Below are 21,271 nucleotides of genomic sequence, written 5' to 3' on the forward strand. Positions count from 1 at the left end.
GATCAAAAGTGCCATTTTAAGAAAGCTATTTTAGGTCTATGTGTGATGGGGATGCAGATAAGACTGTCTGGAGAGTGTCAGAAGAAAGGGAAGGACATGTACAGAGGGGCAGAGACAAGATCATGGGTGTTAGAGAGACAGATAACCCTTAGCAACTGGAGACTCCCGGGTTTCTAGATACTGCTGCACATGAGGCCCTACCCCCTGAATGAAGTTCTGTGGGACAGCTGTGTGTGTATGAAACAATTTCTCCCTTTTGCTCCAAGGCAGTTTGATATGGCTTTCCCTTTGCTGAGCCCAAGACATCCCCAAATAACACAATTCTATGCATATTTGAAGGTAGCTCTAGTGCCATTGTATTGGATCCCCATTAAATTGTAATTTCCAGAAATATGCTGTTATCCTCTCCAATTGATGAAGCCCCAATTGACAGCACTCCCAAATCACAAAGGCGAGCAGGGGAGGCTCTAGAAAGAGAAAAGTGGTATTTTTAAAAGAAACTGAATTCATGATGGGTACTATCTGCCTGGGTCAGACTCTAAAGGGGAAAAAATGCACCAGGCATTTTTATGTAGAGAAAAATCATCCTTTTCAAGTGAAATGTAGTAAGCAAATGTAAATTTACAGGCAATTCTGGTTTCATAAGTATAGGAAATAAATAGCAAAACCTGGATTCATGGCCTCATCTTTGATTTAATTTCCATCATGAAAATATAATTGGACAACTTCTGTGACTAGAAGAATATGGAATTTGGAATTATACATGTATTTACCCCCAATTTACCATTTCAAACACATTCTATTATTTACATTGAGAAAACATGAAAAAAGAAAACCTCACTTCATTCTTTTTATTTTTTTTTTTTTAGTTTAAATGCATTTTATTTTTAGACAACCTACAAGACATGTTTTTCTTAAAAACAATGCCTCCACTCCAAATAAATCAAGGTCAAAATAAATGAAGAGCTAAAGAGCTCAAGATGACATCAGTCCCATTTGTCTGTCCTGGTGTTGTGTCAATGAAAAGCAGCAGCCAGTTATGATGACAGGTGATAGATCCAAGTAATTGCCAAATTTGTTAGCATTTTTCCATTTCTAAACCATCCTTAAAGAAAATCATATATGGTGTCACACCATCCTCACGGTAGTCCAGCAGAGCAACCATACCATCTGGATTCATGGTTTTCACCAATAAAGAACTTGTAGTTTTGAAATTAGCAAGGATGTGCTTGATTTGTTCTGCAGCTCCTGTCATAAAAGGTTTTACTCTTTCTGGCCTCTGTTCTTCAAGTTTGCCTTTAATTGATTTCATATAATCTTTGATGTACTTCTTTTTTTTTTTTTTTTTTAATAGAGGCATGTTTATTTATTTATTAATTATATTTGTTTGTTTGTTTTGTTTATACATGCACTGGGTACAGTCAGAAGCGCGGGAGGGTGAGAGAATTCACCAGAGCCACAGTGGGGAGCAGAGCAGGCAGAAGGACTGAAGTACACTGCTGAGGGGAGCAGCGGGTGGCAGGAGAGGTCTGCGCACCATGTGGGATCCTCCTCCGGTGGCCGGGGAACAGCCGGGGATCGAACCGGCGCCGCAGAGGCCGCGGGCAGCTTCGCAACCCAGCGCTCAACCACTGCGCCACCGGGGAGGCCCCTGATGTACTTCTTGTAGGCTTCTTTTGTGAAGCTGGTTTCCTGCAAGTGATGGTTCATGACAATATCAACACCAGTGATTACTGTGCTTTCGGTACCTTGGGGCCTTCAGCGGAGGCATTTCTACCAATGAGCGAGTCCTCAATGTTACCCTCTGTCCTACTGACCATTTTCCCCTCCACCTCCAGGCACAGCCCGTCCGCGATCTCCCGGATTTTGTATGTTGGAGAACATCTCATCATGAGGTCCCGGTAGATAATCATGATGGTGGCTCGGAGAGCGCTAGCTGAGCAGGAGCCTGGACCCCGGGCGAGCACGGTGCAGCGGGAGGGGCGCTCGGGGGGAGGAGGGAGTGGACGGAAAAAAGCCTCACTTCATTCTTATCTTAGTCTTCAGTACATGCAAACTTACACCTAAAAAAAAAAAATGAGAAATTGCCCATTTTCTGCCCCTGCCTACTCTTTGAATAATTGTTCTATAAATATTTGTTCATTCCTTCCTTCATTAAATTTTTAATGAGCCCATAGCAGATGCCAAACTCTCTGGGGACACAGCAGAAAACAAAGCTGGCCAAAGTTCCTGCTTTCATGGAATGGGGCTTACACTTATGTGTGAAAGGCGGACATTACACAAATACGTAAGTACAAGTACGGTATGTCATGTTGTTGTAAGTGCTCAAAAGAAAACCAAACTGGTGGAGGGGGCTGAGAGTAGTGAAGTCTGTAGTGACCAGGGAGAACTCGTGTACAAAGGACATGAAGTAGAGACCTGAATGAAACAAAGACATAGACCAGATAATTTTCTGTGTTCCAAGCAGAGGAATTGGAGCATCCAATGCTCCAAGGAATTGGAGCATCCAAAGGAGCATCCAGAGGTAAGAATGTGCTTGGGATGGCCCAAGAACAATAAGGGAACTAGTAAGCCAGCAATGGAGAAAAGGCTGGGAAGTAGAGATGAAATCAGAGAGGAAGTAGGGGCCAAATCACATAAACATTTTAAGTCATGGCAAAGACTTTGAATTTTATGTCCAGCATAGGCAAAGCTGTTGGGACGAAAGTAGAAGTGGTTGCCTAGGTCTGGGGTAGAGGTTGGGGAAGTTGAGGGGGAGTGTGATAGAAGAATATGGAGCTCTTTTGGGGTTGGGAGAGCGATAAAAATGTTCTGCAATTGATGATGACCCTGGTTGAATTGCACTGTGACTGTACTAAATGCCAATGAATTGTGTGCTTTTCAAAGGTAAATTGTATGCTCTATGAATTAGATCTCAATAAAGTCATAACCAGAAAATTCAATAAGTGAAGAAATAAAGGCTTTGACTTTTTGATCAAAGTAAGCCATCCCCATGCAGAGTTTTGATTTGACTTTGACTACCTTTGATCACTTTGCTGAGTGGGAAGTACTTCAAAGAGACAAGAGGGAAGTAGGGAGACTGGTCAGCCGTAATCCAAAAAGAGATCAGGCTAGGGGCAGCAGCATGCAGGTGGAAAGTAGGGTAGGAAGGACAGATGTTTATAAAGATACAGTGAAAGACTGGATATGCACAGGAGCAGTAGGGGTCCATGATGACTGTAAGGGTATTTGGTCTAAGCAACCCCATTGACCAGAATGGGGTTGACTGAGGGATGAACAATTTTTTCCTCCAATGTGTTAGGCTGGCAACATCCATGAACATCCGGATGGGAGATGTTGAGTAAGCATTGGTAGATATAAATTTGGAATTCAGGGTGAGGGGTTTGTGCTGGAGACGCATATTTTCAGCATTTATTGATACATTACCAAATGAGTGAGCTTAGACCAAGAAGACCCTGAGCAGTAAGCTGTGGGTTCCACCACCTGTAGAGACATGACCATGGGCTGAATCTATGCAAATGAGATGGCAAAGGAGCCACTGATGAGTGAAGGAGAGGCAGGAGAGAGGCAACTAGAGCCCAAGTAAGAGAAAGCATCTCAAAGAGGAGAAAAATCTAGTGATCCAAGTGCTGCTGATGAGTGGAGTCAGCAGGGAGAAGACCGAACATTGACCAGTGCACTTGGAGGTCACTGGTGATCTGGATGAGAATAGTTTTGGGAGTGGAAAATATGAAAGCCTAATTTCAATGGACTAGAGAGAGAAGACCATGTATACTCATGCTCTGTGACCACATGGGTAAACTATGCATGCATGTACTTAGTCTAAGCAGAGGGTGGCTAGGTTCTCAAGTCAGGAAAGGCTGGAAGCAGGCCAGGAGTGAGCTCTGGCATGGGCTGACTGGGGTGTGAGCGCACCCTGACAACCTTCTCTGCCTGTCTCATCGTATGGTTTCACACTGTTTCCTTCAATATCTTGGTGATGTTGACAAATTACCTTCAACCTCTTTGAAAGGAACCACTTTTGGAGAATGTGCTAAAAGAATTAGTGCAGAATTAGCTTGGCTTGTGAGTCTCATATTTCAACTGGCTGATGTTCTGCTTGGAAAATCATTGTAGAATAGCATCTTCTGTTCCCACCATCATAGACAGTCTTATTTATCAAATAAACAGTGTAAGCCTTTTTTAAGTTTTTAGTCTATTAAAGGGACAATACATTATATTTCTGTATTTCTCTATTCTTGACAAAAAGATTTCCTGTTGCAATCATGATGGTATTCTTCAAACCTCAGTTGTCTGTTTGGGACCTACCCATATTACTGAACTACGCAATCTGCAATCTGTTGCCTGTTTCCTTAATTTGAGATTAGCTGTTTCAGAGTAGCTTTCCATCTTTTATATTACTGAAGAAATGAAAACATCCAGACTAGTTAGGCCCTGGGTGGCCACAGGAGGACAGGAGAGGGTTAGTAATAAGCTGGAATTCCCTGACAGCATTCATGAACCAGGAATGCGATGGACCTGCTGTGCTATTTAAACATCACAGGAGGGCAGCACCAGGCCACGACTGTCAGCCCTAATCCTGCAAATTCTCTAAACCACAACCATATTTATAAATCTACTCCTCTAAATGCATATGCAAGAGTTTTTATCCCCACCAAATTTTGTCGAACTCTATAGCTTCTACCTATTAAACATTGTCAGATCACTTTCATACATCACTCACATTATATTCTGACTTTAACATTTCTTTTTTTATAGCAGGGTCTTGTAACAACTGCAGTCAAGGTAAGTATTATAGCCCTTAACAAGTGAGGAAGTAAAAATAAAGATAAAAGGTGATTTGTCTATGGCCAGTTACAACTGGGCTGCAAAGCTGAGCCCATAACCTAAACTGAGCCTTTAGTATTAAACCTGGTTGTGTCAGAGAACCCCCACAGAAAACAGCCTCTGAGACTTGTCACCTTGGTTTCAAATATATTGCTACAGTCTTGAACCTTTTTTGTTTCCTCCAGGGAGATCAATTTCAATATCCTAAACAAAATAAATGTAAAGTAGGTAGGTAGTACCAATAGATAATACTGGCAATACACATGGTTCTAGTGAAGATCAAAGAGTTAGCCTGTTGCATTCTATTAGGGGTTGTAGCTAAGGCAGTCACGGGGCCCACAGGTCTATAGCCCCATCCTAGAGAAAATGCCCTACTTCTAGGCCAGGGCATGGGCTCCCCACCAAGAGCTGTGGTTTATGATGAGGTTTGGTAGAGACAACTCTACCTACAAGAAGAAGATGGCTATCAGCTAACTCAAACCTTACATGGTTTGATTTTCTAATGTGATTCTATACACGTTGTACTTCTTTTCCCCAAACACTAGAGATGTGAGTCAAATACCAACTCATACTTTCTTTACATTTAAGAAGTATTCCATTATTTAAGGCATTTTAGGATAGATACAGCACAATTTTTTTTTTAAGATTTATTGATTGATTATTGATTGATACATACATACAAGCACTGGGTACAGTCAGAAGCACGGGAGGGTGAGAGAATTCACCAGAGCCAGAGCGGGGAGCAGAGCAGGCAGAAGGACCGATGTACACTGCTGAGGGGAGCAGCGGGCGGCAGGAGAGGTCTGCGCGCCATGTGGGACCCTCCTCCGGTGGCCGGGGAGCAGCCGGGGATTGAACCGGCGCTGCAGAGACTGCGGGCAGCTTCGCAACCCAGCGCTCAACCGCTGCGCCACCAGGGAGGCCCAGATACAGCACAATTAAATTTGACACATGTGTACCTAATTTTTGTGAACAAATAATGCCTGCCATAAGATGAATTTTTTTTTAAAGATTTCTTCATTTATGCATACAGGAGCTGGAGTACAGGCCAGAGGTGTAGAGGGGTGAGAGAATTCACCAGAGACAGAGTGGGGAATAGAACAGGCAGATTGACCGAAGTACACTGCTGAGGGGAGCAGCAGGCGAGTCAGGAGAGGTCTGCTGCACCATGTGGGCTGCTCCCTGGCTGGCCAGGAATCGAACTTGTGCTGCAGTGGCTGCAGATTGCCTCATAGGTTGCATCCCAATACTTGCACCACCAGGGAGGCCCATCAGATGAAATTTTTTTGGTGAAGATTTATTTATTTATGCATACGAGAACTTGGGTACAGGCCAGAGGTTGGGAGGGGGGTGAGAGGATTCACCAGAAAAAGTGGGGAACAGAATAGGCAGATCCACTGAAATACACTGCTGAGAGGTGCAGGGGGTAAGACAGGAGAGGTCTGCTGCGCCATGGGGTTATCTCCCTGGCCGGTGATTGAACTCATGCTGCAATGGCTGCCAATATCTTGATAGGGCTGTCTTTTACCCCTGCATCACTGGGGGTGGGGTGGGGGGGCATCAGATGAGTTTTGAAAAGTGAATAAAATATATTCATTTTGATCAGTGGGTGAAAGTTTATTTTATATGTAGAAATTAAACAGAAGCAATAATACAAGGCCAACTGTATGTGCTATAAAAAAATTAGGTATAAGCAAAGTGCAATGAAAGTTCTAGAGGTTAGGGAAGTTTTCACTAAAGAGGTTGCTTTTGAAATAGGTCTTAAGAACTCAGTAGATTTTAACTGGGAGCGGGAAGTAGGGTGGGTAGATAATTGAGTTAATCAGAGACCCATCTACTAATGTTAACTTGGAGACAAGAAGTGTCATCTTATTCCCATGTTACTGTGCAAGATAGCCCAGAATCATTTACTGATCTTCTAAAAAATACAGAATTGGAATTATCTCTCCCATTTGCTTACTAGCAGTCCTCTCTCCCACAATAAGGACTTTATATGCCAGATAAAGTCATTATTATCTCATGTGCAATTGGTAAATGGGGAAATAAAGTCAATGTAATTCAGAAATTACATTGATACATTAATTTCCTCCAGCACACTTACTTTTTTTTTTTTAAAGATTTATTTTATTATTTATTTATATAAGCACGGGGTACAGTCAGAAGTGCGGGAGGGTGAGAGAATTCACCAGAATCACAGCCGAGAGCAGAGCAGGCAGACTGATAAAGTACACTGCTGAGGGGAGCAGCGGGCGGCAGGAGAGGTCTGTGCGCAATGTAGGACCCTCACCCAGTGGCCGGGGATCGAACCGGCGCTGCAGAGGATGTGGGCAGCTTTGCAACCCAGCACTCAACCGCTGCGCCAATGGGGAGGCCCCACACTTACATTTTGAAGCAATCAGCAGCCTCACAATTAAAAACCTTAGCAATATAAAAACTTTTAACAACAACAACAAAAAAACCCCAGAAAATTCTTCAGAAATACTGTCCTTTAAGGCTAATAGTAGAAGCTTGTCTGGTGGCCTCAAGAACCTTTACATTTTTCACCACATTATGTGGTGAAGCCACAGTGTAAGCGAAGGTGTGAAATAATTTTCTCCTGTGTATGTTGGGGGTGGGTGCAAAATGATTGATCAGGAAGTTTAAATCCTGGGTCAGATTTTAAATTTTGATAGAAAGCTGCTTTTCATTGGAAGTAAATGCCCTCAAGGAGCTATATATCCAAGGAGGAAACACATGTTCCAGGTTTAAAGGTTCTATCTCAGGGCTGTTCAGGAAAAATATGAGATACAACTGCACTTTAAGGTTGTCTAGCAGTTAAATGCTTACAAAAATCACATGGCAATGGCTACTATATTGGACAACTAGCTTTCAAGGATCACTGAGTACACATGTCAATGGAGATTTGTTTTTTTTTTTCTTTATTAACAAAGTTGCATAAGTTCCAGTTGTTTACATCTAACCTTGTATTTCCCATGAGTATTCCCCTTTTAGGGCACCATTTTAAAGAACGCACTTGTTTTCCTTGTAGGTATTTTTCTAGCCTCCTCACAGTTAGGGGCTATCATTTGACACAATTTTGGGCAATAAGATGTAAAGGGAAGTCATATGGGAAAGACTGTTTACCTTTAAGAGAGGACAAAGAAAAAGGTTTGTTGTTTGTTTCAGTCTACACCATACCTACACCTTTTCTTTCTGTTTGGAACATTTCCTATGAAAACCTGGTCTCTGGGGCCTCCCTTGGTAGCACAGGCCGTTGAGCACAGTGCTGTGAAGCTGTCCACAGCCCCTGCAGTGCTGGTTCCATCCTGCCAACCAGTGAGAATCCCACATGGTGCAGCAGACCTCTCCTGTCTTACCTGCTGCTCCCCTCAGCAGTGTATTGCTCCCTGCTCTGTCTCTGGTGAATCCGCTCACCCTCCCGCGCATCTGGCCTGTACCCCGGTTCTTGTATGCATGAATAAATAAATCTTCAAAAAAGAAAAGAAAAGAAAACGTGGTATCTGGCTCTCTGGCAGTCATTTTGTGACTATGACAGAAGTTTCTTTAATATACTGAGGATGGCAGAACAGAAAGGCATACTTCCTTAGCAGACAAATCCGTGGAATGAAGCCAGCCATGCAAATATGGGGGTGGAAGGGAGGCAAGGTCAAATTTCCTTAGTGGTAGGAAGAGTGTTGGCAGAGATGTCCTCAAAGTGCATTGTTTAATATCCACAAGCAAAGTTCTCTTTTTTCCCCTATTCCTCCCACCATCCCTTCTCCATCCCCCAGATGATGATTCCCTTCCATTGGACTGGAACTTTCTTTCTTTAGCTATGACAAGGGCGCTGGAATTACTCCCAATACTTAAAAGAGTGCAGAGCTAGAAACAACAACAAAATTTCTTTGATGTCCCTTGTTTATCATTTAGGATTCATACACAAACACTGCGATTTGGCCCTAATATATGTGTTTAAGAATATCTAAAGTCATCTATCATGAAAAAAAAATCAGTTAATACATAAGATTATATTATGTTTAGTCAATCCAACTTGGGGTTTTTAGGACTGTATATCATATTCATTGTTTAGCAATTTGTCTTAATTGTCTTGGGGGAAAGGCCCCACAAAATTTTAAGAACCCAGATCCATATAAATATGTAGATACAAACAAAGGTTGTTTTTTCGCTGCTTGACAATCTCAGGGTATTCACAGCAGTGCACAAAACATGCAATAAATGGTGTGGATAACTTTCTAAACTGATGATTGTGGTTATTTTGGTAAGTTTGTCACATGACAAACTTGTAGAAGGGGTAACCAATTCACTAGTGAGTTTCTTTTGCTCAGTAAAGGTTTGCTTTTCCAGAGAACAAAGTTAATGTTTTATTTGATCACTTACCAGTCTTAACATTATTTTCATCACAAGTAAATAAACTAGGAGTCACAAAGGATTCTATTTTTTTATCAACTCCTCACCCAAATCATGTACTTAACTTTCATCAGCCATCGCATCCTGTGCCAGCAAAGTATTGTTTGTTTTACAGTAGTTGATGGCCTTGACAAAGGAAGCCGTCTTTATGAGTCACTCTTAATCAGTCAGGGGGAACAAAGAATCAATTCGCCTTATCTATATTTCTTTTCCTTCATGAAGAAAATGTCAGTTCAGTCTTGGCTTAGAAAACTACTTATCATATCACCTTCTGTCCACCAAGCAAGCGTACCTCTAGATAACGGAGCAGGATTTTAAAAGTCACTTCCGACTCTGGCACACATTTTTCTTAAAGTTAAGCACCCAGAATATTATTTTTTTTATTTTTTATTTTTAAGATTTATTTATTTATTTATACAAGCACTGGGTACAGTCAAAATCGTGCAAGGATGAGAGAATCCACCAGAGTCAGAGCAGAGAGCAGAGCAGGCAGAAGGACCGAAGTACACTGCTGAAGGGAGCAGCGGGCGGCAGGAGAGGTCTGTGCGCCATGTGGGACCCTCACCCTGTGGCCAGGGATTGAACGGGCACTGCAGAGGCTGTGGGCAGCTTCGCAACCCAGCGCTCAACCGCTGCCGTGGAGGCCCCAGCACCCAGATTTTTAGATCACTAAATGGGTCTAGCATATTGAACAGAACACGATAAATTCAGAACCTAATTATTTTTTAGATGAAGGCTCTCCATGAAAGATGCTGAAAGTCTCCAGAACTTTCAAAACACAGGTTGATATGTTTCCTCTACTTCACAATAACCAAAAATCTCAACTTCCTTTGTAAAAATATCGTTCCGTTACAAATAAGCCTTCATTCCTCACTTTAAAAGCAAATAAATAGTCTAATTGCCAAATTGAACATTTATGTTTTATCCAAATCTAAGATAAAGACCCAGATTTATCTGAATCTTTCAGTTATTTAAGGATGTGTTTGAGCATATTAAAATGTATTATTAGAAATCCTTCCATATTCTCTGAAGAGGAAATGCAAATGGCCAACAGGCATATGAAAAAATGTTCAACATCACTTGTAATCAGGGAAATGCAAATCAAAACTACCATGAGATACCATCTTACACCAGTGAGAATGGCACATACTAAAAAAACTAGCAACAACAAATGTTGGCGAGGGTGTGGAGAAAAAAGAACTCTTCTACACTGTTGGTGGGAGTGTAAACTGGTCCAACCACTATGGAGAGCTGTGTGGCGATTTCTGGACCTACTAAACATAGAGCTTCCATATGATCCAGCAATTCCACTCCTAGGTATTTACCCAAAGGACACAGAAACATCAATTCCAAAGAACACCTGCACCCCTATGTTTATAGCAGCACTATTTACAATAGCTAAGCTTTGGAAACAGCCCAAATGCCCAAAAATAGATGACTGGATCAAGAAGATGTGGTACATATACACCATGGAATATTGCTCAGCATTCAAAAAATATAAACACATGCAATTTGCAGCAACATGGATGGCGCTGGAAGGGATCATGCTCAGCGAAATAAGCCAGAAAGAAAAAGAAAAATACCGGATGGTGTCACTCATAGCAGGAATCTAGAAAACTTAAATAAGGGACCAGGAAAATGATTAACTATAAGAAAGTGAAAATCAAAATCAACAAAAAACTATGAACCAGAGACAGTTTTTGGGGAGTGGGGGGCAGGAGGGGAGGGATTGGGGACAGAATGGGGGGGGTTGCAAATGTATGGGGAATATAAAAATAAAATTTATTATTTAAAAGAAAAAAAAGAAATCCTTCCATAAAGATACCTGCCTGTTTTCAAACAGACCCAATCACATCCATACCACAAAGTTGCACCAGAGCTGCTCACTTTAAAAGTTAAGCATCACTGCCTTCTAAGTCATCTGAAACTGACTTTGAAGGAAATGTCAAACCATTAAAAAAATTTGCTTGTTGGTTTGTGCTTTTTTTGGCCATTGCTTCTAGAGCCCTCTCTTTTTAGTTTCAAAATTTGCATGGCGCCTTTTCTGATATTGCTCCAAGAATCAGCCTTAATCAAGCACTGCTAGAGGTTTGCTTGGGCAAAACGGCCTTCAGTTTAGGCTGATTTGTATTTTCACCCTAAAAGTCCGTATTTTGAAGAGGTACCGAAATCCTACTGATTTTTTGGGGCTCACTTAGCTGGTTAGCACTTACTAGTCATGGGTACAGTGCTGCTAGCGTCTTGCTTCCGTTCTTTATAAAAATTTCCCCCAAAGACTGATTGGGCCATGATTTCTAAGTGTTCCGAGTTTTCAAGGTCCTTTGGGATTTTACTGAGTTTATTTTTTCATATACTTTTTTAAAAACAGATTTATTTATTGATGCATACAAGAGCTGGGGCACAGGCCAGAGATGCAGGGGGTGGGGGGGAGGGTGAGAGGATCCACCAGAGACAGCATGTGGAACAGAACAGGCAGACTGACTTAAATACACTGCTGAGGGAAGCAGCGGAGCGTGACAGGAGAGGTCTGCCACGCCATGTGGGTAGCCCTCAGCTCCCTGGCGCCACCAGGAACGCCCCGTTCTACTGACTTTAAACATAATCGAAACCGCCCCTTTTTGACCGCCAATCCGCGTTCCGAACGCGGGCCCAAGTCACAAATGACCCCTTGTGGCAGCAAAAGGCCTTCGGCGAGCGGGAGGCGGCGGCCGCCCGAGTTTGTAAACACACGCCCGCGCAGGCGCGGTGGCCCCGGGGGGGGAGGGGAGCTCGGGCGTCAACGGGCTCGGGGGTCGCCAAGGGGGCTCTTCGTGTGGAGAAAAGTGGAAAACCCAAACAAAACATAGGCCCCTAGCTGCTTTTAAAACATTTTTACATATTGTGGCTTTTGTTTTTGATGCACCTACACGCCAGCCCGGCCGCCTAGTCTAGACCTTCTACGTGACGGCAGCTCCGCGGCCCACGGGCTGCAGGGGCGGGGCGGGGAGGGGCGGGGCGGGGCTGAGGTGGGAGGGTCGCCCAGAGGCGCAGGAACCACAGTCAGCTCCCGGGCTTTCCCCAAACAACGCGAGATCTGCCTGCAAGAAAAGCGGAACCCTGCAGCGGGCGAGTGCGCATGCGTATGCCCAATCCTTTCAGCGCGAAAATTTCAAAACTTTCTTCCGGCTCCTGGTCCGTCGCGTTTGGCTTGGTCGGATGGATGCAAACGCACGACGCTGCGTTCTTCGAGATGTTACCGTCCCAAATCCACGCGCCTGTATGGTCGTCCCTTCTTTTCTGTAAACTGTGTGAGAGGAGGCGGTTTCAGCGAGTCAAATAGCGAAGGGGTGGGAGAGCCCATTAAGGTTTTTCGATAAGGGCGATGAGTTTTAATTTTGTTTTCTGGAGACCAAGAAATCGCTGTTCCTGTGAGTGTGACCTAGGGTAACGCAATGGGAAGGAGAAGGTGGGCAACTCGAGAGGTCAGTGAAGGCAGGAGCCACACTACACACCAGGAAGGTGGACGGGAAAGACATCCCTTGACAATAAAGGAAGTTTTTCTTTTCTTTTTTTTTAAGATTTATTTTATCTATTCGTGCATGCAACAGCTGGGGTGTAGGCCACAGGTGCAGGGATTGAGAGGACTCACCAGAGACAGTGGGGAGCAGAACAGATGAACTGACTGAAATACACCGCTGAAGGGAGCAGCCGTGAGACAGGAGAGGTCTGCGGCACTATGTGGGTAGCTCCCTGGCCGGGATCGAACTTGTGCTGCAGTGGCAGCTGAAAGCTTCATAGTGCTGAGACTTAACCCCTTGCATCACCAGGGAGGCCCAGGAAGTTTTGCATAAAACAGTGTGAGCCTATGCGTGTTTGTAAACAAAAAAGCAGAAATGCCACCCAGTTAGTCTCTGATGTGTAGTACAACCAAGAACATTCTAAAAGCCATTGCCCTGCGCATGGACAGAGCTTGGGATTAGCAAGAACAATTAAAATAAGATTATGGGAAATCTCTTGAGAGAACTAATTGACTTCTTTCTCTCTCAGGATGCATGGACCCCTGCACAAGCATTGGATTTTGTCCTGCAACACCTTCAAGGTACCACCTCACACCTCAAGTGTCCTAAGGCTTTCCCTGCTTCCTCCTAGCTCCCACCAAGGCCATTCCTCTGCCACAATGAAAGGTGCATTTCATGAAATAAAATGATGAATGTAGCTGAGTTTATTTAGATGTACCACTGGTGCATTACAAAAGACCAATGGTGCATTACAAAAAAGTGTCTTCTGTATTGTTCACTGGGTGTTATATCCATCTTGATATTGGCAGCAATGTCCATCTTGATATTGGCAGCAATCTTATGCAATTTAGCCAGTGTAGTTTGATTCTTTGTGTATTGTCTGCAGTACAGGAGAGGAATGCTGCTGGAGAACCTAGTGTTACTACACCAGCAGAGCTGAGCAATAGTGTTCATCTGTAAGAAAAAGTAAGCATAGGAGAGGATAGCATTGAAGCTAGCAGCGGTGGAGAAGGATCCAGGTATTAATATAGAGAGTGGAAGTACTTCAGTGAAGATCCAGAGTTGTAGACCCCTTTCAAGAAGTTGTCCCTGGAGCTCTTCATTTGAGCAACCTCAAGTATAGCCTATAGCAGGGTTGTAAGTGTGGCATGCATGGGAAAATGTTGCAGGGAAAATCTGTGGGTGAAATTGGGAATCAAACCTGGGGTTTGATTCTTGGGTCTGACAGTCACTTTTTCTGGCCTTTCTGTGCTTCACTTTCCCTATTTGTAAAATAAGGACAACAGTGATTACCTCACAGCATGGTTGTAAAATATAAGTGAGGTACTAGCATAGAACTTGACATATAAAATATAACCAACAGATGAGTTTCTTCCTTGAGCCACCTGGCACATTTATGCGTGCCCTCTACCCATCAAATTGTGGAGGCTTTTTGGAGCATAGGTCCAGCTGTCTGTAGCCTTAAGATAGGTTCTGGACTGCATGTACCTTAGAATCACCTGGGGAGCTTTAAAAAATCCTAAAGCTGGGCCTTCCTGGTGGCCTAAGGGCTAAGTCTCAGTGCTATCGTGAAGGGCCACTGCGATGGCCTGAGTTCTATCCCCAGCCAGGGAGCTAACCCATGTATGGCGCAGCAAACCTCTCCTGTCTCGCCTGCTGCTTCTCTTAGCAGTATATTCAGTAAATCCACCTGTTCTGCTCCCCACTCTGTCTCTGGTGAATGCTCTCATCCCTGTACCTCTGGCCTACATCCCAGTTCTTCTACTCAAAATAAATAAAAATCTTACAATAAAGGAATAATTCTTTTAAAAAAATTCCTAAAGCCCAAGCTCCACCCTAGACCAATTAAATCAGAATCTCTACAAGTGGGACCTTAACATCAGAATTTTTTTAAGTTCTTCATTTTGCCGCTAAGAATGAGAACAACTGCCTTGAGAGTTCCTTCTGGAAGGAGAAAAGAAATTAGGCCTGTGGGGTAAGATCACTGACCTCAATAGCTATATGTTTGAAAAATTTCTGGAGGAATAAAGGCTAGAACTGGAGATGAGTAAGGAATAGAGTCTCATGAGCTATAATCAGGAGAGAGGCCACTGTGGTGAGAATGTGATAAGTCTCCTGATTTGGGAACGGTCCAGGTTGAAATTATTAATATGCCTCAGGAATATGCAAGCATTGCTGTAGGAAGGGAGTGCTTTGAGCCCCCAAGCTGGTCCTTTGAGTACCCGTAACACAGATGATGGTGTTTTTATTGCTTTACCACATAGTGAACCTTGGGTCATCAGCAGGGCGATGGCAGTGATGGGGCCACTTTGACTGTAGAGGTGGTTTTGTTGTTATTAACAGGTGAGGAAGGGGAGGTTCAAGCTTGTTTGTGTAGCCTTTCAGGGAATGAGTCACTTGGAATAATGGCATGTCCTAAACGGGAATTTGAACGTCTTGGAGACAAGGTACTTTCTAGTAGGACAGCTGTGGTCCACAAGTTGAAACTATTGTCCTACTTTAGTCACTGAAGACCAAGACCCAAAGCTAGCAGTTCTGGGTAACCGGTCTTTCAAGGAGTCCGTTTTATTGAAACGCTCTTCACAAGGTAAGGAGACAAGGGATTCAGAGACTGCAGTGGTTAGTAATGAGAAGAGTTAGTGAAATTTTAAATATACAGCCACATGCACAAAGATGTCAGTCATTTCCTCCCCCTTGCCCTGCCCATTTGTAAAATTTGCAAGTTTGTTAACGTGCTTCTAGACTTATATGGGAATCTTCTCCATCCGGTGCCCGCAGCAGAACTTAAGCTGAGTCAGACTCTGCCTCTCAAATATTTAGATCACATCATTGAGACACTGTTGTATCTGCCTACCTCAGTTTTGTTGAAATTATTGTCAAAAATTATATATATTTAAGATATACAATGTGATTGTGGCACTATTTATAATAGGCAAGCTATGGAAACAACCTAAGTGCCCAAAAACAGGTGAATGGATTAGGAAAATGTGCTACATACATGTAATGGATACTACTCAGCCATAAAAAGATGAACTCTTGACTTTTGCAACAACATGGATGAAACTGAGGGGATGATGCTAAGTAAAATTAGTCAGAAGAAGAAAGATAAATATCGGATGGTGTCATTTATATGTGGACTATAGAAAAACAAAACAAAGGGCTAGATAAAACCAAACCAGTAACAAATCCTAGAAATCTGACTATAGAGCTAAGACTACCTGAGTGGGTGGAGAGGGATGGAGAGTAAATTGGACTCTGGTGGAGGACTATGGGTGCCTTGGTGGTGGGTGTGTTGTGGTGTGGTGACATATACCTAAATGGGGTGACCCTATACTTCTCAATTATATGCAATGTTGTAGACCAATGTTACCTCAATAAAAGAAAAAATATATGTATATACACAATGTGATCTTTTGAGATACACACACACACACACACACACACACACACATTGTGAAATGTACCAAACTAATTAACATATGTATCTCACATTGTTACCTGTGTGTGTGTGTGTGTGTGTATAGAACACTTCAAATCCCTCTTAGTAAATTTCTAATATACAATACAGTGTTGTTTTTTTTTTAAAGATTTATTCATGCATACAAGAACTGGGGTACAGGCCAGATGCATGGCAGGGTGAGAGGATTCACCAGAGACAGAGCAGGGAACAGAACAGGCAGATTAACTGAAGTACACTTCTGAGGGGATCAGCGGGCGAGACAGGAGAGGTCTGCTGTGCCATGTGGGATTCTTGCTGGCTGGCTGGGATAGAACCCGCACTGTAGAGGCAGTGGACAGCTTCACAGCCATGTGCTCAGCTGCCTGTGCCACCAGGGGAGGCCCTGCAATACAGTGTTAATAGCACCATGCTGTAGTGTAGTCTCCAGAATTTACTCATTTTATAACTGAGAATTTGTACTCTTTGACTGATAGCTCCCCATTTCTCCTGCCTATTCTGCCCCTGATAACCATCACACAACTCGCTGTTACTATGAATTTGACTTAGATACCACATATGAGATCATATATTTTTCTATGGCTGGCTTTTTTCATTTAATTTCATCCATGTTGTTGCAAATGATGGGATTTCCTTCTAAGGGCTGAATAATATTCCCGCTGTGGCTAAATTCCATTTTCTTTATCCATTTATCTATAAATAGACACTTAGATTGTTTCCATTTCTTGGCTACGTGAATGATACTGCAGTGAACATGGCAGTTCAGATATGTTTTTGAGATGGTGATTTCAGTACCTTTGGCTGTGTACCCCAAAGTGGGTTTGTTGGATTATGTGGCAGTTCTATTTTTAATAAGACTGGGTCATTTGCATAGGAGGGTTGAATTTATAAGGTCGTATAAACTTCAGAGGATAGACTACCTTCTGGGGGCAGCCCTTGGGGGCCAGTCACATAGTGTAAAGCAGAACAAGCTAACTTCTACAGAGAAGCAGATAAATGCAGCTAATGAAGAGACAGCATCAGAGACTCAGCCTCAGAGAGAAAGAGCTGAAGTGGCTGTCTGGACTCTTGACAGCAGGTCCTCTATTTCAGTCCCATCTCAGGTCTAGCCACCATTTCCTGTTCTGAGTTCCCTGCAGTTCTGAGTCTTTATAATAAACCGCTTCTACCTAAGTCACTCTGTGTTCCCCCCCGGGCGCCGCTGTTACATGCCCCCTTTCTTACTGTTTTTGGCCTAATGAAACCACATACCTTCCGCATCAGGATCACACTCACATGTAGCAGAGGCAGTAATTTAATTCACTACAGCTCAGACATGCCAGGAAAGAGTTGGCTTCTATTATTTAAAGTTTTCACCTGTGGATTAATTCGCTATTGCTGCATAACAGAACACCCCCAAACTTAATAACTTAAAGAATTATAAACCTGACCTCAGAGTTTCTTAGAGTCAGGAATCTGGGAGAAACTGGGCTGGGCAGTTTTGACTTGGGCTCATGTTGGCCAGATGTTGCCCAGGACGGCAGTCTTGCAATGAGAGGGGAGGATCTGCTACCATGCTGGTTGATGAGGGGCCTGTTTACCACCCATTGGCCCCTTCGCAAGGTGGCTTGAGTGTGGTTGGCTCCCCCAAGAATGAGTCATCTCCGAGGGAGAGAGCTAGGTAGACGTTATCTTTATTGTGATCTAGCCCACGAAGTTACAGAGTCAGTTTTGCCATTTTCTATTCATTAGCCAAGTTACTGTCTGACCTACTTTCAAGGGGTGGAGCAATAGATGTCACCATTTGAAGGAGAGCAAAACAAAGAATTTGTGAACATATTTAAAAATCATCCCAACCTGTTAGGTTACAGGAAACAAGCCAGCCAACCTATGGAAATAGTCATCCAGTTTCAAATAGAGTTCAATTTCATTTCTTCAATAGTTCCTTTAAATAGTTTCTGGACCTTGAGTCTGTATTTGTGGGTTTCCAGTGTGATGCCCCTCAGGAGCCTGACTCCTGCCTGCCCTGCTGAAGCCTGCAGCTGGTACATTCATGGCCCATTCACCCATTCAAATCTCCCAGGGAGTACTGGCCTGGTCCCCAGACCCCTGCTGATCCAGCTGCCTTTGGTCGCCTGCTGTGGGATTACCTGCTCTAGCTGTGGCAAGCCCACTGTTCATTCAGTATTCATGTGCTGGGGCACTTGCCATTGACCTGAAAATGAGGCACAGTGCAGGGAATGAGGTAGGAGAGACCTGGGCAACGGTCCTTAAAGGGGAGTCAGGCAGAGATCTCTTCTTGGAGCACCCCTCTCGACATGTGGGTGACTCCTTGTGGTAGGCAGAACAAGGGTCCCCCAAAGGTGTCCACGACTTAATCCCTGGAGTCTGTGAATACAGTATCATTCAATTTGGCCTTCAGAGGGGATATTACCCTGGATTATCTATCTGAATGGGTCCTTAAGAGAACTTTCTAAGTCTCAGGTTAAAATCAGAGGGTGTTGGGGCCTCCCTGGTGGGGCAAGGGGTTAAGCATAGCACTGTGAAGTTATCCGCAGCAGCAGCCAGGGAGCTACCCACATGGTGCAGCAGACCTCTCCTGCCTTGCCTGCTGCCCCCCTCAGCAGTGTATTTCAGTCAGTCTGCCTGTTCTGCTCCCCGCTCTGTCTATGGTGGAACCTCTCACCCCCTGTACCTTTGGCCTGTATCCAAGTTCTTATATGCATAAATAAATAAAAAAAAACAAACAAGGCCTCCCTGGTGGTGCAGGTGGTTGAGTGTTGCACTATGAAGCTGTCCACAGCCTCTGCCTCTGCAACGCTGGTTCGATCCTGGCCTGCCGGTGAGAGTCCCACATGGTGCGGCAGACCTCTCCTGTCTCGCCCGCTGCTCCCCTCAGCAGTGTATTTCGTCAGTCTGCCTGTTCTGTTCCCCGCTCTGTCTCCCGTGAATCCTCTTACCCTCCTGCGCATCTGGCCTGTACCCTGGTTCTTGTATAAAAGTAAATAAATCTTTAAAAAAAAAAAATCAGGGGCCTCCCCGGTGGCGCAGCGGTTGAGCGCTGGGTTGCGAAGCTGCCCGCAGCCTCTGCAGCGCTGGTTCGATCCCCGGCTGCTCCCCGGCCACCGGAGGAGGGTCCCACATGGCGCGCAGACCTCTCCTGCCGCCCGCTGCTCCCCTCAGCAGTGTGCTTCAGTCCCTCTGTCTGCTCTGCTCCCCGCTCTGGCTCTGGTGAATTCTCTCACCCTCCCGTGCTTCTGACTGTACCCAGTGCTTGTATAAATAAATAAATAAATAAATAAATAAATAAATCTTAAAAAAAAAAAAAAAAAAAAATCAGAGGGAGCTGTGACCAGGGAAGAACGGACAGGGAGTTACATAGTGGTTGCTTTAAAGGATAGGGTAAGTGGGCTGCATGGGAACCAAGGACTGTATGGGTGCTGAAAAAAAGCAAGGAAATAGATTCTCCCCTCTAGCTTCTGAAAATGCAGCCCTGCCAACAACATAATAGCCCAGTAAAGCCTATGTTGGCTCTCTGATCTACAGAATTGTAAAATAATGCATTTATACTGTGTTAAGCCATTGCTTTTGTGGAAATTTGCTATAGCCACAGTAGAAATGAATATGCTCATATCTGGCTTTGGCCTTGAAAGAAGCCAAGCCCAGGTACAGCTTTGTTCTTGGCAGGAATCAAGAACCAGCATGACCAGTTTTCAGAAAGACTGGTTTCAGAAAGCATACTTTGGATGAAGATCCAGAAATTAGTTTCCACCAACCTGTCTGCAGGCTGTGGGCCCCCTGGAACGTTTTTGCCTGCCCCAGACCTAAGGTCTGCTCCACAGTACTGAGTGCTCTGTGCCAAGTCTTCCATGTGTTGACAGGAAAAGGCAAAAATAATGCCAACTGATAACGGCTTTTAAGACATAGCCTGGGTTTCAAGCCAGTGTCTTTCTGCACTCTCCTATTTTGGGCTTCAGAAGCTGAATATTAATTTTTTCTTTCTTTTCATTCCTTTGGTAAATGTGAAGCAGAGTCACATTCCCTTTCTCCTAGGCAAATTGATTCTCCAGGCCAAGGAGAAAAAAAGGTCACATTAATTTTTTTCAGAATATTACCCCATCTACACAAGTATTGTCAGGTTTTATTATTTTGGATTGAAGATAATGGTCTCTTTATCTCTGTCTAAATGGCTAAGAATAAATTTGATGATTACAAATTTAATATTTTAAAACAAAATCAGTACACTCCATTGCAGGGTTTATAGCCATCCTTAATAATAGTCTGACTTGGGCCTCCCTGGTAGCACAAAGGGTTAAGTCTCAGCACTATGAAGATCTCAGCTGCCACTGAGGTTGATCCCCGGCCAGGGAGCTGACCCACATGGCATAGCAGACCTCTCCTGTCTCGCCCGCTGCTCCCCTCAGCAGTGTATTTCAGTAAATCTACTTGTTCTGCTCCCCACTTTGTCTCTGGTGAATCCTCTCACCCTCCTGCACCTCTGGCCTGTACCTCAGTTCTTGTACGCATAAATAAATAAAATAAGTCTTAAAAAATAATAGTCTAACTTTTGAATCCTTGTAAAATTATTATTTTATCTTTAAGCCATGATGTATATACATGCAGTTATCCTAAAGGGGATGAATAATCAGGTCTTTTTTCAAATAATTTAAAACAATTTTTGTGATTTCTCCTGTGAAAGGACCATAGTACTGAATCATATCACGTTAACTGGCAAGTTATTTTCGTCTCGTCCATTATTCATGACACAGAATAACAGGGTACAATACGCCAGCTTTGGATTACATAGTTCTAATTCTAGCTGCCACACTAACTAGCTGTGTGACTTTGGGCACATGGATTATCCTTTCTAAGCCTGAGTTTTCTCACCTGTAAAACAGGAATGTTAGTAACAGTACCTGTTTCATGACTTGATAAGGGGATTTAATGATACTATGTACTAAATAACTGGCACATGCTAACTGTTAACTGCTTCTGTTCTTGTTATTGACTAATAAGAGAAGAGACTTTGTATTATTATTATGGACTAAGTTACCAGCCTGCTAGAGCACTAAGAATTTCTTCAAACACATGGCCAACTTTTCTG

The 21,271-nt window shown here is 43.5% G+C and overlaps 1 protein-coding gene and 1 pseudogene across 2 annotated transcripts in view; one reads left to right on the forward strand and one right to left on the reverse strand.

The window, feature by feature from the left end:
- Window positions 1–973: 973 nt before the first annotated feature.
- LOC119248326 (translationally-controlled tumor protein-like) lies at window positions 974–1,913 on the reverse strand (annotated as a pseudogene).
- Window positions 1,914–12,354: 10,441 nt separating this feature from the next.
- GPR19 (G protein-coupled receptor 19) overlaps window positions 12,355–21,271 on the forward strand; it is a 29,908-nt gene continuing 20,991 nt past the window's right edge. The window contains exons 1-2 of one of the 2 annotated variants that reach the window (XM_037514320.2): window positions 12,355–12,490; window positions 13,261–13,312. The gene's annotated coding sequence lies outside the window, so the exon portion shown is untranslated. The other variant, XM_037514321.2, reaches the window with a different exon arrangement.

This window comes from Talpa occidentalis, unplaced genomic scaffold (genome assembly GCF_014898055.3).
Source record: "Talpa occidentalis isolate TD23 unplaced genomic scaffold, MPIMG_talOcc4v2.1 talOcc4.16, whole genome shotgun sequence".
NCBI classification, from domain to species: Eukaryota; Metazoa; Chordata; class Mammalia; order Eulipotyphla; family Talpidae; genus Talpa; species Talpa occidentalis.